The following is a 19,555-nucleotide window of genomic DNA, read 5'->3' as shown; positions in this document are numbered from 1 at the left end:
GTTTGAAATAAAAAAAAAAAAAATAAGAAAACATGAAATCTTGGTGAGAAGCTTGAATCGTGCTTTGTTTTCATGGATGTTTATGAGTTACTTCTTGCCGCCTAGTAAGGAAAAAAGTTTGTTGTTGTTGATGCTTTGATTGGAAAGAAAAAAGGAATGAGTAATGTTCCCCTTATTCTTCCAACTATTGCCTAGTTATTTTAGACTCAAGTACTCTATAAGGATGAACTCACTTAATGCATTCACTCAATACTCGGATTGAAAAGGAAGAGTGTATGAAATAATTTTGAAAACTGATGGGAAATACTCCACTCATTCCTATTACGACGGAAAACGATGCATGCATGGTCCTAGTATACGATCATAAACAATATAGTGCATTACTCGAAGACAAAGTGTGTGCAATGACTCAACATGTGAGATTAGGTGAGTTTATTAAGACTTGTGGTATGATCACATGGCTAGACATGAAGACGTTGTGAAAAATAAAGGACCCAATGACCAAATAGCACGGAAGACTAAAAGACAAACTAACTTGATTAATTTTGTCTAATTTTAATGTTTATGCTATTTACTAGGTGAAAACGGTCCATTGACAATCATTAGTCATAAATAAGATCGACCACAATCAAAGACAAAGAACACATGTTAAGGTTAGCACAAAAATTGATCACAAGAAACTAGGAATAGGACTAGAATTCTAGAAGAGATATGACTCATGGATATAAAAAAAATAAATAAATAAAAACAAAAATCTATAATCCTATGTTATACGAGTTGACACGGATTAAAGGAATTGGCTAAGACTAGCTTGACGAGAAAAAGATATAAAGAAAAATTAAAAAGTTAAAAAAAAAAAAAAAGTTGACGCTAAAAAGACACCTAAACTGGACAGGCTGTAGTATATTGGTTATAACTTTTAATCTGTGAATCTGATTAGAGCGAAACTAGCTCCAAATTAAAGATAAAACTCGGGGCTACAGATCCATAGGTTGCACGACACGTAAATCTTTCTAGAACTTTGGATATGACCAAAACAAGTTGACTCTTGTGCAGTATACGGGAATAAAAATCTGGGTGACTCAAAAATTAATAAAATCTATGGCTCGACTCTAAAAAATAAAAAAGGGTTGATAAGAAAAAAAAAATAAATGAAAAGTAAAAAGAAATGCACACATAAGCACATTGTCACGCATGATGCAATGAAGTTCGCAACCTAAAGTCAAGTTCTATGTTCGATTATGGTCAAGCTTATTTGGGTGTCAAAGTGTACCATGGTTAAGAGTTTGGACGCATTAGCAAGACAGCCTCCCTTGAGGGTGTATGCCAACGGGCGGCTCCGCGAGTTCGTGATGAAATCGAACTCGACTCCATGGTTTGGGTGGATTTAAAAACTCAGATGAACCCTTATTGCCATGAGCGTTTTCGGGTTGATAGAGCATAAATCCCCCGGGCTAGCCACATACGTAGAACACGTACTATTGTGGATAAATAGGTAAGCTAAAATGGATATGCATATGTGACAATGCCAATTAAATCACAGGGATATTTTTCAAGAATCTTTCAAGTCTCATCCACTCATCTCGATTAAATACCGATCACTCAAATCGATAAATAATCAAGAATCCTCCCCAGTGGAGTCGCTAAATTGTAGACGTCGCTCGAAATGCGCCTACGTTAAAGCATTTGGTGAATATTCTTGGCACTCATAGGAAGTGGGAATTGACATTACGATTAGGGACAACGATTAGGGACAAAGCAAAGTAGGGAGCCGCCAACAAGTTTTTAAGGAACTTGTAAACCATTCACGGATCATAAAAGGCAACCACGAATAAGGGACAACGATAGGCAACAAAGATTGACCCGTAAAGGTTACACCCCATTCATAATCCATGAGATTACTAACTCCATATGTTTCGGAACCAAGAAAGGAGGATCGGGGATGATGGTACGAAGTGAGTCATGGAGTCACATTCACCCGTATTGGCCTCTACTCGATTCTTATAGTGAAAAGTGATTCCTGCGATCTCAAAGGCATGCAAACAAAGTTTCAATTTGCTCCAAATTATTATTAGGCTAAATTGGTTGAATATTAATGCAACACATAATTTTAAAATATTTGATCACTTGAATTAAATAACAAGATTAAAAAGGAACCTAAACTGGTTGTCCAAATTATCTTATTAGGCGTGATTTTCAATTACATATTCCCTTTAAAATGAAATATGGCGATCATAAAAATACTAGAATAAACATAAATATTGGAAAGCAATTCAACAATAAATTGTTAGTCAAATCAAATATAAATAAACCTAATCATGATACTGTAGGGAATAAATTTCAAGCTTTAATCCCACTAGCTTGAACCCCACTATGATCATACACTAAAGTACGGTGGCGTCCAAAAGGGAAGAAGATAGAGCAAAAGAGTCGCCAACAAGTTTTTTTAGGAACTTGTAAACCATTCACGAGGTGAAGGTTACACCCCTTAACGATCCAAGAGATCGTCAACTCTATAAGGTCTTTAACCAAATAAGGGTTCGGAGATGATGGTACAAATCCAACCTAAAAGAAATTGAACCTGCCTTAATAATAGGCCTCTACTTTATTCTGATCGTATTCATGTGCGCTTTCTAATTAACATGCAATCAATAGGATTAACCCTAAACTTGTTTAATCTATGTTGGTATATTAATGCACAAATAAACTATTATTGGCGATCACTTGAATTATAATCAAAGTTAACCTAACAAGATTATTAATTATCTTATTAAGCATGATTACAATTACAAATTCCCTTTAAACATGCAATAAAAGGTGTGATCAAGCAATAAATAATAAGCATCAAGCAACATAATAATAATCATGATAATAATAATAGTCATCAAAAAATTATAATCATAATCAAAACAATAATAATCATAAATAAAATAATCATTATCAAAATAATAATAATAATAATAATAATAATATTCATAATCAACATAAATTATAACAATTGTAATCATAATCATGTTCATGTTAATATTAAAGCATAATAAAAATAGCAATCTTAGGCATGATACTAGCAAGATTAATAACAAACCCTAGCATGTCACTAAGCAATAAAAATCAAATCTTTAACCCTAACATGATACTAACAATCATAAATATTAGGAAGAGAATAAAAGGCATCATAGCAATCATATTTAATATTAAAATTAACCTAGACATGATACTAGGAATATCATAATAACAATATAAACATGATTTCTACATCATAATATCAATAAATCAATTAAAGCACTTACTTTGATGCTTCGTACCTCTTTCTAATAACAAAATACACACGTTAGTAACTTCAAGGAAAATAATAAACAAACAATTAAATTAAATAATTGAAAGAGAGATTTGGGACCAAACCCTCAGAAATTAAACCTCTCACGTCTAGGGCGAAGGCAACTTCGAATATGGCTAGGTGTTTCTAGACCTAATGAATGCGGAATTTTGTATATGAAAAGCAAAGTTTAAAGAAATAGAGAAAATAAGAGAGAAAGAGATGGTGAATGATTAAGAGAGAATTATAGAATTAATGATTGCGAATGAAAACTGATTGTAGGTGAATGAAAACGGAGTTTTTAATACGTTATGTATAGAGAAAATCAGCCAAAAAGATAAAATAAACAAAACAGAGTCTGGCGCACGCAAAAAGAGGTTGGCGCCAGACATTGGCCATTGGCGCCAAGCGCCAATGGCTAGCACCAGGCGCCAATGCCTGGAGTCAGGCGCTAAGCCTGTTTTTAACGCGTTTTTGTTTTTATCATATCTTTTGATCCGGAAGTCCAAATAAGGCATATAATATGTCGTTGGAAAGCTCTTAAAGTCTACTTTCCAACCCAATTAGAATCAGATTAAAATATTTTGTAGATAAAAATATATGGCCAAAATAGTGGAAGGGTGTCAGTTTTGGATAAAGTTTCATGTCTCATTCATATCTTTTTCGTTATAACTCGGATTTAATATTATAATATATCATTGGAAAGATAATTTCAAGATCTATCCAACCATATAAAATTTGGATAAATATTATGAGGCACGAAAATAAAATCTGAATATATTCCACTTCGTACAAAACAAGGATTCTTAAAAGGAGTAGTTTTATTCAATTTCAAACTCTTTAAAACATAATTATCAATCCTAACTCCATTAGGATTTAAAAGAACCTTCTAGAGTATTCTAAAAGACTATAATCAATCCTAATAGCTTTAGGAATAATAATTAATAATAGGCCCTCCTCTAGATCATTGGGCCGCATATTAGGCTCAAACCGGGCCCAGTTTGGTAAATTGGCCATAACTTCCTCAATATTCATCGGAATTGGGCTTATAATATATCGTTGGAAAGGTCTTTGCAAGCCCCATCCAACTACACTACTATTGGACCCATATCATGGACCAACCAAACTGGATTGACTGTTTTCTTAAAATAAGTTTTCAAAAACAGAGAGAAAAGAAAAGAAATTAAAACTATCCGCAACGCTAGACTTTCCACACTTTCACTTCATTCGATTATGATTCGACGCGAAAGGTACTCATCACTGGGTTTGGTTTTGGGGAGACACAAATGGGTGTCTACAGATACTAGCAATATTAAAATAAAATAAGAGTAATTAAATTAATTAATTACTTACATTTCGCGCGTTCCTTTAAATTGCTACATCATGAATAAACTGTTAGTAACTTCAATTAAAATATAAATTAAATAGAAATTAAATTAAACTAAATAAAAGTAGAGTTAATTTGGTCCAAACTCTCACTTAATTATACCTTTCACGCCTTGGTTTAAGTATAGAACTTCGGGTATTGTATGGACTCCTTGGAGTGCTTAAGGGAGGAATGGTGTAATTAGGAATATAGGTTTAAGGCTTAGAATATGAGAGAGAGAGAAGAAGAATGATTTTTGGTGTAAAAGAGAGGAAGAGAAAGGATTTGATGATAATTCTTGTTGATGAATCACTAGTAGAAAAATACAATAAGGCACCCCCATAAAGGCACCGGTTCAGGCCAAACCGGTGCCCTAAACCAGCCCAAATTTGGGCGCCATTTTACACAAATATAAAAGGCACCGGTTCAGACCAAACCGGTGCCAAAAACTAAAAGGGCACCGGTTTGAACCGGTGCCAATTGAACCACTCCTTAATTAAAAAAAAACCGGTTTAACATTATTATTATAAAAAAAAAAACACTCCCATATATAAACCCCCCAAACCCTAAAACTCATTTCGCCGCTTCTCCTCTCCTCTTCTCTCCTTCTCTTTCTCTCTCATCTTCTCCTCTCCTCCTCTTTCGCTCATCATTCACCAGTCTTTCTCATCTCCTCCTTCCCTTTCTCATCTCCTCCTTCTCCCTCAAGACTAAGCTACCACGTCTCCTTCTCCTTCTCCTTCAAGCCCACCACGAAGACCACCAAGGAGACCACCACGAACACCACCATGGAGACCACCACGAGCACATGCAACACCACGAACCGGTTTGATTTTGATTTATTTTTTTCGATTTTGATTTTAATACATTTTGTTTTCGATTTTGATTGTAATACATTTTGTTTTCGATTTTGATTTTTTGTTTTTCGATTTCTGGGTTATTTTTTTTTTCCGTTTTCAATTTTGATTTTTTTTTTCGATTTTTGTTTATTCGATTTTAATATATTTTGTTTTCGATTTTGATTTTTTATTTTTCGATTTCTGTAATGTTTTTTTTCTTATGTTTGATTTTGAATTTTTTTTTCGATTTTTGTTTTTGTTTATTCGATTTTAATATATTTTGTTTTCAATTTTTTTTTTGTTTTTCGATTTCTAGGTTTTTTAATTTTTATTTTTTATCTGGGTTTTTTCGATTTCAAATTTTTTTTCGATTTCAATTTATTTCCATTTATGGGGTTTTTTTTTTTTTTTTTTTTGGGGTATTTTTCGATTTAATATTTTTGCGATTTCAATTTTTTTTCTGGGTTTGAATCTTAATTTTTTTTCTGGGTTTGAATTTCAATTTTTTTTTCTGGGTTTGAATCTTAATTTTCGTAATTTTAGTTTACAGTGAGTTTTTATTAATGTCGGTGTTTTAATTGATGCAGGTGAAGAATCAAGGTGTTGATTTTGGAATTTTGATTTCAATGTTGTAATTTTTTTTTTCTTCAATGTTATAATTTTTTTTTAGGATTTTGATGTTGTAATTTATTTTATTTTTTTGTATTGTAAAATAACAATTTAATCATCAATATATTTCGTATTCAAGCTTGTTATATGTTTCTGATTATATTTCTTATTTAATGATCAATTTTGATCAATATATCTTTGATTGTGTCTAAGTGGATAAAGCAAACTAAAAAAAAAAAAAAAAAAAATACATAACCGGTGCCAATTGACTTTATTTCCAAAAAAAAAAAAAAAAGAAGTTATGACACCGGTTAACCGGTGCCTATTTGACCCTATGGCACCGGTTTTGAACCGGTGCTAAAAATTGGGTTTTTGGCACCCCCAACATTGGCACCGGTTCAAACCGGTGCCTTAGGCCGGGTTTGAACCGGTGCCAAATTCGTTTTTTCACGTAGTGAATGGAAAAGAGGTAATATGACCTCTATTTATAGAGAAAAAAAAGAAGGGTTGAAGAATTAAGATAAGAACCGAATTAAATCGGAATAAAACTCGATAGACTGCAGTTCTGGCGCTTGAATAAGATATCGTTGGAAAGCTCTTGAAGTCTTTTTTCTATTCCAATTAAATTCAGATTAAAATTCTTTATAGAATAAAAGATATGGCCGAAATAGTGAGATGGTGTCAGTTTTGGATAGAGTTTGACATTTTATTCATATCTTTTCCGTTATAGCTCGGAATTGATATTATAATATATCATTGGAAAGATAATTTCAAGGGCTATCCAACCATATAAAATTTGGATAAAAACTATGAGGAACGAAAATAATATCTGTCTATCTTTGAATGTCTTTCAATTCGAATAAAATTAGGACTTTAAAAAAAGGAGTTTTATTCAATTTCAAAATCTTTAATATTATCTTTTCAAAAAGGATGATTAGGATCAGATTGTTCGGTTTGGGCTCAGTATAATATTTTGGCCATAACTTATTCGTTATAACTCGGATTTGGGCTTATAATATATCGTTGGAAAGCTCGTTTAAATCCCCATCCAACTATTTAATCATTGGACCCAGATTATAGACCAAAATAAAGTGGATTAAACGTTTTTATAAAAAGGACACGAAATGAATGATTTTCAAGGACACGAAATGAATTATTTTGGGTTTAAAGGCACGAAAAGAGGAAAATAAGTTATGGTTTGGGGAAATGGGATAGGAGTTGGGTTGGTTTTATTTACTCCAGGCTTTATTTCAAGTGTTGAGTATGCTACAGGCTTTTTAAGAGTGGAATAGGATAATAGCTTCATATAGGACTTTCTCTAAGACTCTTAAGTTGTTGATATTGTTCCTGCAGACAGTTAATGGTCACTACAATGGGGTCATTTCATTCTTGCGGAGCTGGTCATATTGGAGCATATTTTTGTTAACTTGGTATGATTCTAGACAAATTTGTTACTATCATTATTGGGTATTTTCTTATTGCTGATGCAGAAAATGATGCAATGCATATGTTATGGAGTAAATTTTATGAATTCAGTGATTCAGATAGCCTTATATATTTGGATTATGTGATTTTGCTAACCAGGGTTGTGGTGCCCCTTATCCGCTGGAGACTTCACATTGACGGAAAGATTAAAAACAAGTGTACATGTGAACCGAGTCTTTTATCTTATCGTTTGATTTATTAGTCTTCTTGAACTGATACTCCTTTTTCACTATGAGCCGAAAGCTGTCAATTGTTACCTTTTTCTTTTATATTTACTTCCGTTCTTAAAAGGTTGTCAAAGATCTATATGGAAATATTGTATCTTTTGCTTGACACCCTTTTTATGTGGGGTTAAACCAGGAAATGAGGTGTTCCTTGTTTTTAGATGGCTGGTTCAAACACATTCAGACTTAATACTGGAGCCTTTTTACTCGGTTTTGGATTAAGTGAAATTCCCCAAAGCTTCTGAAAGAATGCAGACTAGACATTTGGCAGAAACTATTGTCCCATAAGATTGCAAAAATGGCTTTGAAACTGGATGAGGCTCATCAGAACTTCTCAAATGCAATTGTGGTAAGCTTCTATTGTCATTTGTGTCATATGGAACTGGTACCTTAAATATTTTTTACGTTGTTACCTTAAAATATGTTTTACGTTGTTCAAGTGTCAGACTTTTCCCTTCTCTTAATAATTTATTATTGGTATATATTTTATTATTCAAATGAAAAATGTTAGTAGTAATATTTTTGCTTATTGTAGTGTTCAAACTTCTAACTATCAAGTACTTGACATGGCTATACTTTGTAAATATCTCTACACACACATTCAAGTGTTAAATAGCTATAATATCTGGTTTGGTGATTCAAGTGACCTTTTATGCCTTATAATGTAGGTTTTGGCATATTTTTCTGAAAAGAAGAATTTCTCATCAATTCTTTATTGTACTTTTATGGTTAGCAGGAAAATCCATGGCTAATATAGTTGATTTGAGTCATTGCTCCTCATAAATCAAGTCGCTCTAGGATGATGTTGTTGCAGTTTTGAGTTGCTCCTCGTATAGTTGATTTGAGTTGTTTATTATACTTTTTTTTTTTTTTTTTTTTTTTTTTTTTTTTTTTTGTGTGTGTGTGTGTATTGCTAGCCTTGTAATTTTTTAAAATTTGTATTTAATGTATAACACAAAATTGACATTAATTTGGTGTTTTTTTTTTTATTTTTTATTTTTTTTTGTTAATTTTTTTTTTAAAAGTATATGAAATACGTAGCATTCATGTGGTCAATATGGTTGAGTTGTTATTTTTGAAATTAAAGGATTTGATGACCTTTATGGGATAAATGAAGAGTTATTTTGGATTGTTATCATGAATATTTGGAGGATTTGTGTTATCAAGTATTTCCTAATTTTTTGAATATGATTTATGTTGATCAAGGAAATATTATTTGTGGTAATGATGAGTTGAACTAGTCCTGTTTAAGTGTTGGAGTATGGTATGTATTTTTGGGAGATACTAATTGGATATTAGCATTAATTTATGATAGTTTGTATCTAATGGTGGTGTCCATATGGTGTGAGGATGAGTATTGTGGTTATTATTCAAAGCAAAATGAATGATGGTTGAATCCTTGAAGAAACTTAATACAAAAGTTAGAGGATTTTGAGTCAATTCAAGTGAAAGGATGTATTTGAGATAAATCAAAGTTTATTTTGAAAAAATAATATCTTGTGAAGGGATTTATTGAAGTTAGTGACAAGAATTATTGTTTGGATGGTTACTCAAAGGATTTTACTCTAAGGGATTGACGACAAAGTTAATTGACATAGAGAACTTATTAATGATGGAATAATCAATGATTGCATTGAGATATTAATGAATTTCCTTAAAGATGAGTTATGGATTATATATAACAACCAAATTAAGGAATTTGAAGTTATGAGAAAAGATGATCGATTTTTTAAATGTTTAAAACGAAGTATTATGAAGTAACCAAGAGTTAATGATTACGATTTAAGAATGTATTACCAGGATTTATGAATGTATTTGAGAAGTTGTTAATACTTTTGGAGGTTACCTTGAGACAAGTTGCTAATCTACGAGCGATAAGAGGGTAAAGATATTTATGCTTAGTACCCATGACAGTGTTTGCTATGAAGTTGAATTTGTGATTATTGAGTTTCTTTATGAAAAAGTAAGACTTTTATTGAAACAATTATTTTATTACTAGTATGCAAAATGAATTTTCAAATACACAATTTTCTAAATAAAGTTTGGTATTCTTTGTTTCTAAATAGTTGTTTGGATTGAAAACTTTCATAGATCTTTTAAAATCTTTTATTAAATATTTTTATTTCAGTTCATACTTTGTAATTATATATATACGAGACTTTTACAACAATTTCTCCTAATGTAAGTATTTTAAATTATTTTTCGAATGACTTATAAAAATATTTTTCGAGTTTACTCACTACTTTTATTCGTATTCAAATCATTTTAGCCTAAGCTCTTTGGATGTTTGAAACTTTCTGGTTTTCCTTATTTTGATTGATGATTGTTGATAAATTGTTAATATAGTTGGTTTATTTAGTGAGTTTAAGTGTTGATCGAGTTACGTGGGCGTAACTCATTTTAAGGGGGGTAAAGGGCGATAGAGTTTCGCGCGTTTGTTTTTCAAGTCATTTTGAGTGATTTCGAGTCTTACTTGAGTTTGGTTGGAGTCTTGAGTCAAGTTAGGATTGTGCATGAACCTATAATTTCAAAATAATTTTTCGTTTGTTTTGGCTAAGTTTCAGGTCAAAACTTATTTTAAGGGGGTAGACTGTACTATCCCGTATTTTCATATGTATTTTCTAATTAATTAATTAAGAATTATTTTATAAAAAGGGTATTTTAGCGCCAAATATCAATATTTAATCATTTGAATAATTCATTATTTTCGAATTTCTAAATTAATAACATATGTTTAATCATCTTTTTAAAGGTCGGTCCATATTTTATTATACTAACTATCTCAAGAGAAAAATCTGACATACATTATGTATTTAACTAATTTTATATTATCTAAAATATTTATTTATTCAATTATTTTATTATTATTTTCGTTTTTATATTAAAAAAAAAATGTGAAACGTGATTTGATCATGTTTTGAAGAGTGATTGTTATCACTTTATTTTGTTAATTATTATATTTTAAATTAACCTCTAATTCTCTTCTTCATTATCTCATTTTGTTCCTATCTTTTTTCTCCCAACCATATGTATATCCATTTAAATTTTCTTATCTTTTAACCCAGATATTAATCTAGATTTAATTTGATTCAAGTACCTTAACAACCCCAAAAACTTATCACATTTTCTAGTAATCATATCACACCTTAAGCTCTATCCTTTTTACACCCTCACACTATAAATAGATCCTTAATTCTTCCAACTTATTCACACCAATTCTCTACTTTTCTTCTCCCTTTTTACACAAATCATCCCGTTTATCTTTGAAGCCGATTTTTGGGCACTTCTGGTCAGTTTTTGGAATATTGACGCTTCACAAAAGATTGTTCCTCTCACAAAATGCTTGAGGTTAGGCTAAAGAATCAGCCAATTAGGAGTTATATCGAAGGGGTTATAGCCTCTAAAAGTTCTGCCTATTCTTTTCAACGCAAATTCAATTCATCTCTTTTCCTTGGTTTCATATCTTTTATTATTATTATTATTATTATTATTATTATTATTATTATTATTATTATTATTATTATTTTTTTTTTTTTTATTTTTTTATTTTTTTTTTTTAATTTTTATTTTACTATTATTATTAACAATGTTTATGTTGAAAAGTTCATGTACATATAGTTGGAAGGTTTTAATTTAATTATTTGTGATTATTTGTTAACTTATATTGATTAAGGTTATATTTATTTGTAGGGTGTGTTCAATCAAGATTCTTAAGGTTGTTTTTGTGTGGTTTTTCTAGCAAGGAGCAAGGTACGTTTAGGTGGCTAGATACCTTTGAAAGTAATTGGTTTGAATAACATGTTTTACATGATTTGATTCGTGATTGAATTAAATTGATTTATAAATAAATTATGTTTGAAGGTATTTATCTTAATAAAATTATTTGAATGATTGATTTTTAAATCATGTTTTGAGTTGTTTGGATTACTTATCGTGTTTAAATAATACTGAAAACTATTGGATATTAAAATGATTTATTGAACCATTGAATTATTATTACTAATGCTTTATAAGCATGTTAGTAATCCCACTATGCGGATTTGGTTTATTGATAAGGCCTTGGACTTTGTATGACCGGGTCTTTCCTCAAGAATAACCTTGTAATATAAGGGGACTAGCTTTGGGGGTGTGCACACTTTGGGTGAGGAATTGGATTAAAAGGAATTGGTTCTTTATAAAGGAATTGGTTTTTATTGACTATTATTTTGAATATTGAATCATTGGAATCGGTTTTGGAATAATGAGTTTTGAATTTATTGGATTAATTATTTGAATTGGCTTTAAAAGCATGTTTGCAAATAAATTGAGTTTACATTATCTTGCACTTATCATACTTAGCATATTTTTCTAATCCGTATTTCTTATTTGTTTTGGTTCGCTCTTTTTACCGAAATGGTAAGCATTGTTGACTATTTTCAGGTGGAGTCATGAATGAGCATATAGGAGTCCAGGGATTTGCTTCACCTAGTTTAGGAATGTTGGTCTTGTCTTTATTTTTGAGCACTCATAACAATGTTACTATTTTTATAAGTATTGATAAAAGAAAATTGAGTTTTCGCTGCAAGTTTTGTTGTTGAATTAAGTACTTTGAGTAGCCTTGCGTAATCATGCGACGGTAATACGCCCAAGTCTATTTCTACGGTATAATTATACGTATTGATAAACTATAGTTGCAATCAATGGAATTCAAGAGCTATCTCCTATAAATCAAACTAGGGTTCACTATGAATGGCAATCAAGGAAAATCACAATAAAATACAATCAATTAAACCAATTCTCAAATCAAGGGTTCGTGTCATTGAAAATTACAATGCAATCTAGATTAATCTTATAAGTTGATCACTCCTAGTCCAATTAATCACATGCTCAACTATGTCAACCAATTTAATTGCAACAATTCAATCAATTAAGGATCATCAATTAGCAAAAATCATCAATGAACCATGCTTCCCCTTCTCCCTAGCAACTAATCTACTTACTAATCATGGTGAAATTGAGAAGCAAAACAAATTCAATCACAATCATATTCATTTCAAGTTTAATAAATATGAAATTCAATCAATCAACAATTTCTAAAGCAAAGAATGAAAATCAAATAAAATTCAAGAATTAAAGGAAATTGCAATAAAAGTAATTCAAAGAAAAGAATTCTCACAAATTTTCATTGAATTGAAGAAGTAATTCCAAGATCAAATTGAAATCTAAGACCAAATTCAAGTATAAACCAAGTAAATCTTAAGCTTGTCTCTCTACTATTTCTGGAAAATAATCCTCAAGTACCAAATAAGTTGTCCCCCTAAAAAAAGAAAGTCAAAAGCTATAAATAGAAGAGTCGAGCGAAGGGAGTCGGGACAGGCAGTGCGTGCGCACCACCCAAGCCGTGCGCGCGCACATCAAGGTCTGCCCGCACGCAACCCCTGTGCCGCGCATGCACCCCTGCTTGGTGCTCGTGGCCTTAGCTCCTTCGCTTACTCGATAAAACTCCGCGCTCCCGAGCATCCCTATCATTGGTGCACTCGAGGCGAAGCTCGTGAGAAGGGCAACTCCTTTATCTTCCAAGCACTCGAACGTCTCATGCCAAAGCATTGCTTCTAAGGCCCTCGAGCTTACGAGCTAGCTTGAATTGCATATTTGGAATCCCGAACTTAGCTCCATCAACCTTCTAAAATGCACTCGAGCTTCCTCCTTGGTGATCAAACCTCGGGAAACTCAACACACCTACAAAACAAGTCAAGGAAACAAAGAAGCGAGAGAAATAGTCGAGAAATGAACAAAATGACAAGAAAACAATTAAAAGCATGCATTTCTCTAGACTTACACACAAACATGCCAAAAAGGACTAAAAACGAGAGCAAAACTATAAAGAAAACCTAGGCTAGGAATTCCATAAATGACACTCATCAAATTCCCCCAAGCTAGACTTTTGCTCGTCCTCGAGCAAAACAAAAATCAAACTTAAAGGAAAATTATCACATTATTTAGGTAAGCAAGAAAAAAGAAAGACTAGAGAATAGAAGAATGTACACTAACTCACGAGAGTAAAACTATAAAGAAAACCTAGGCTAAGAATTCCATAAATGACACTCATCAAATTCCCCCAAGCTAGACTTTTGCTCGTCCTCGAGAAAAACAAAAATCAAACTTAAAGGAAAATTATCACATTATTTAGGTAAGCAAGAAACAAGAAAGACTAGAGAACAGAAGAATATACACTAACTCACTTTCGTAGGAATCACGGTCAATTTTAGCAACTAAAGAAAAGCCATTTAAACCCCTAGATCGCCCTAGAGGACGAGTGATGCTCTCGTAAAGGTTTCCTAAGAGATTAACCCATAACTCTTTATTAAAAGGAGAGGCAAAGCATAAGAGGAGAAAAGAGAAAGTTAAAACCTTGAAAAGAAAAGAGGTGCTTATACAATGGACTTTTGTAAATGATCAAAACACGAGAGGATATCAAACTTTCTTAAACAACAATGGTGAGCACATTCTAAGATATCAAGGGTTGATTGAAACATAGGACATGCTAAGTATAGTCAACTACTAAAATGCTATTCACTCATCTAAAAACAATTTTAGCACATTTTTCCCATTGACTTCAAATGTTCTTATAGCAAGCATCTCTATAGTTCCTCGAAAGAACCAGAAAAACAATAGATTTAAGGTTTTCTCAACATCTTGACTTCGATTCCCCTCTCCTTATACTTTAACTCATAATGCGCTCCCTCGGTATATGACTCAACCACTAGGTCAAAAGGGCTTTCCGAAAAGTTGTAATGTAAGGGTAAAAGGTTGAGGGTAGACTTAAAATTTAGAATTTGGTGGTACACCTAAGTTGTGAAGCAAACATTGGCCAAATCTCAACGCCAAAACCAAGTGGTCACCAAACAAAAACAAACTAACACCCCCAAGCTTATTCAAAGCTATAGCCACAATCATATATACAAAAAGCATAAAACGCTCCCCCCCAAGCTAGAAAATAGCATTGTCCTCAATGCTAAAAATAGGGAGAAACGTTTACAACAAAATGTTTTTGAACTTTTTCATTTTCACCTTTTTTTTTATTTTTTTTTTATGTTTTTCCAAAGCTTTAAGAGATTAGCTTTACATTTTCTCAACTTTTTATGTTATCACTTTATTCAATGTCCTTGCCTCTTTTAACTATGGACGACATTTAAAACTTTGCATTTGATTGTCCATGCCTTTTTAACTTTGGACGGCGCTTTTATTTATTCATTTTCCATTATTCACAAAAATACAAAGCACAAACTTGCTTAAAAATAAGAACCAATATCCAAACTTATATACCACAATCTCCAAGAACATGACCATTTGCTTCACAAAAATAAAAAAATGGAACCAAAAGAAACAAAAGGCTTAAAGATCTAAAGATGTGGCTAGAACCCACTAAAAGCATCAAATTCACCAAAGGGGAACAATTGCGAGTTTTCAAATATAAGAGAATCCGATTTCAAGGTTCCAATAGTTCTAGACAACTACCTTAGCATGTTCTATCCTAGAGTTAACCAAAGATACTCTCAAACCTTGAAAACCGTTGTTTTTAGGAAGAATAATAGCCAACGTGCAAGCTTAAGTGGTACTAAGTCCAAAGTAAACGCAAAATTATTAAGAAAGAAAAGTAATGCCCCAAAAACATTTTATTCATATTTACAAAAACTTTATATTTTTTTATATATATTTTTTTTAGTTTTTTTTTTCAAAGGAAAGAAAAGTTTTAAAAATTAAAACATATGAAAGCAAAATACAAAAAGGAATGTAGAAGAAAAGAGAAAAAGGAAAATCATAAGAAATAGACAATGAAGAAAAAGATATGAAGGGAAAAATAGAAAAGCAAAGGATAAGTAGAAATGCAACAAGGAAGTAATGCTAACACACATAAGTCCCAATCAACAAACAAGTGAACATTTGCCCACAACGCTAATGTTCCCAAACACACTAAGGTCTTAAGAAGCATACATCCTCGAACCGTTCGACTTCTCCTATTCATTCTAAACCTAAACTAAGCATCCAAGAAAAGAAAAATAAAAAGAAGAAAATAGAAGGGTGTCACCGGGCATCGAAGCTATGCTACATCAAACAGAGTGAAAGAGAACCTTTATGAATCTTCGAAAACCAAAGCATAAGCATCGAAGCAAGGTAAGAAATAAAAAGACTATATACAAAAAAAAATGTTAGCAACTTCAATACAAAAGAAAAGAAGAAAATAAAAGATAAAATGTATGCAAATAAAGAAAAAGCAATATATGATAGCATCAGGAATAGGGTCAAGTAATTAAATCAGGAAGCAGAATCATCAGACAGAAGCAAAGTCAGAAGACAAGATATCAAACAATCATCATCAGGAATCATAATCATAAAGAAGCAGAGATACACAGTAGACAACGATCAGTGAAGCAATAAAAAAAAAAACTAAGAACTGGATAGAGAAATCAGCATAAGTACATCATCATCATAGAAGCAAGAGATACACAGTGATCTATACCAGAAGCATAAGAGACCAGGAGTGAACTACAAAAGCGAGGGGGGAAACGGTGAAGCACACAAACGAGATAAATCACCCCCAAGCTCAAATTAATGAACTACCCCCCCAAACTCTAAACCTAAACACATATAGGCAAAAGAGAACATCACATAAAGCACATAAGAAGGGGGGTAGTCATGATAGTCTCACTCCGTACTATGGTAAGGGGTAGAATGAGAACTTCCTTCACCGGTCTCCATAACATGACTAGAGCTAGCCATCTCGCTCACCTTCACGGAAGCCTTACCCCTTAACCTACCTTCCCTCCTATCTCGATCAACCGCATAGAAATGAGACCAATCAAATATGACCGGCTCGCTTGACCTACCCCACCTACCAAAAGTCTTGGGGTCTGGAAAAGGCATAGGGTTAGTCGGATCATATGTATAATCACATCCACTGGGCCGCTTATAATCATAAGTGGCGGGAGTGGTGCGTTTAATAGCACTAGGAGGGACATGATGACCCTCCCAATAATGGTAGCAAGGTCTCGGACCCACGGTAGGGTCAAAAGTGTTGATCTTAAGTTTTGATGATGACTCAAGGAACCTAAGCAAACCATAAGGGCTTTAACTTTTGTCTATTAGCTTTGATGTACTTGACAGGTTTTATATGCAACGAAGTTCTAGAGTTAGAATGGAGCATGGAACAAGTCTAAAGGATGAGCTATGGACAAGCATAGAAGACAATCAGTAGCCAAGTTCCTTTAGTGAGGAACTGAAGCTCCAGAGTCGAAGCTTCATTGTGTTCCAAGGAGTCTATTGTATCTTTATTATTTATTTTAGACTTCTTGTATATATGTTAAGTACGTGGCAAATTGATAGAATTTAAGTGGATTTAATTTCAAGTTTTAAAGATTTTATTTTCCTTGTTTTAAACAAGATTTAATCTTATTTCTGAAAACTATTTTTTAAGTGAAAAATATCTTATTTATTTAAAAGATTTTATGTTTTTATTTTATCCTAATCTTTTGGAAAATCTGACTTGGTAAAACTATTTTTTGAAAAACGGCTTTTTACTTAGTCAAGGAAGTTGAGAAAATAAAGGAACCACTTTCTTTTGTGCGCTTCAGCTTGCTGCCCAAGCATCCACGAACTGCACTTCCTTATTTCATGGAAGTTGTGGTGTAGTGGGAGTTAAGGTAAACGTAAGGTTTCAACTGATTTCCTCTTATATAAGTAGGATCAGTTTTCTGTTTTGAGAAGTACACTTGAGCATTACAATTCTTAGTTTTTCGAAAAGAGTCAAAAATCCACTTAAGTCCTTGAGTGTCCTTGTACTTAGCATCTTAGGGGTTTTGTCTTGAGTTGTATTGGGGTAGAGTTTGGGTAAACTCTAGAGTGTATAATTGCTTTGAGTGAAGCAAGGAGAAAGAGAGAGATTCGAGAGCTTAACTGATTGAGGGATCAGTTAAGGGGGAACTTAAGTTCATTGAGGAACTTGAGTTTAGAGTCTTAATTTGTAATAGGTTGTTTGCCCTATTATTATTAAGATTTGAGTTTAAAATCCCTTGTGGTCATGGTTTTTCTTCTTGATTAGGGCCAAGAAGTTTTCCACGTAAAATCTCTCTTGCACTTTAAAGTTTTTGTTTAAGTTCCTTTAAGAATTTCGCAAAAATTACCCTAGTTCCTCTACAATACAATTCACCCCCCCTCTTGTATTGTTCATTCGAGTCAACAATTGGTATCAGAGCAGGTTCCTCGGAGAAATCAGGAAACCCTGACGAGTCAAGTTCCTGGAATCAAGATGAACAATCACGAGAAACTGGAAGAAGGTTACTCTACGCAGCGTCCTCCTATGTTCAATGGGAAATTCTACACCTATTGGAAGAACAGGATGGAGATTTTTATCAAAGCCGACAACTACCAGGTTTGGAGAGTGATCAAAGTTGGTGATTTTGAAATTACCAAAACTACTAGTGAAAATGAGGTAGTACCTAAACCCATGTCTGAATTTGATAAGGAAGATTTTGAAAAAATGGAAATTAATGCACTTGCAGTTAAATTACTTCATTGTGGTCTTGGACCCCATGAACACAATCGCGTTATGGGTTGTAAAAATGCTAAAGAAATTTGGGATTTACTTCAAGTTACTCATGAAGGAACTAACGAAGTGAAACGCTCTAAAATTGACCTGCTTATGTCAAAATATGAACGGTTTGAAATGCAACCAAAAGAATCAATTCAGGAAATGTTAACTAGATTTACTAACATTATTAATGAGCTTGTTTCTCTTGGAAAGCAAATCACTATTGATGAGCAGGTCAGAAAAGTTCTAAGAAGCCTCCCTCAAGATGAGAGATGGAGAGCCAAGGTAACGACCTTACAAGAAATAAAGGACTTCACAAAGTTCAATATTGAGCAACTTGCTGGTTCCCTCATGACTCATGAGTTGCACCTAGGAACAAGCAACAGTGAAGGAAACCGAGGAAAAGGCTTAGCTCTCAAAGCTGGAGATCAAGAAGACTCTGAAGTCGATGAAGAAGAGGCTGCCATGCTGGTGAGAAGGTTCAAAAGAATGTTCAATCGAAACAACAAGTCAAGGAACTTCACCAAGAAACCCTCTACTTCAAAGGCTGACTCTAGTTGTCACAAATGTGGATCTCTAGAACACTTTATTCGTGAGTGTCCACTTTGGGATACAGAGAAAGGCAAAGGGAAGGCAAAGGAACAAAGTAAGAGCAACTACAACAAAACTCCTTTCAACAAAACAGACATTAGGAAGGCTATGATTGCTGCATGGGGAGATTCTGAAAGTGAAGATGAAGAGGAACAACCTGAAGAAGAAATAGCTCATTTGTGTTTGATGGCCAAACGTGATGAAAAGGCTTACAATGATGAGCTTGCTAAAGAGGTATTCCTTGATCCTAATGTGCTTAAGACTTATACTAAAGATGTTCTCATTGATTTAGTATTTGAATTGGAAGATGACTGGACTCATACTAGTATTCGTCTAGGTGAATGTCAAAGAGCTCTCAAAGTCTGCAAGGAACACAGTACGTGGATTGAAAATCAACGAACTGATGTTCAGACTAGATTTTTTGAACTTTTTGACAAGAATCTTCTCTTAAAAGAAATGAATGAGAAACTCAAGTTTGAAAATATCATGGTTAATGTAGAACTGACTCAATACAAACTTGCTAGTGCAGAAGTATCTCCAAGTTCCTCCTCTGAATCT

This window comes from Chenopodium album, chromosome 5 (genome assembly GCF_948465745.1).
Source record: "Chenopodium album chromosome 5, dcCheAlbu1.1, whole genome shotgun sequence".
NCBI classification, from domain to species: domain Eukaryota; kingdom Viridiplantae; phylum Streptophyta; class Magnoliopsida; order Caryophyllales; family Amaranthaceae; genus Chenopodium; species Chenopodium album.
The sequence above is the reverse complement of the archived record's forward strand: the minus strand, read 5'-3'. Positions refer to the sequence as shown.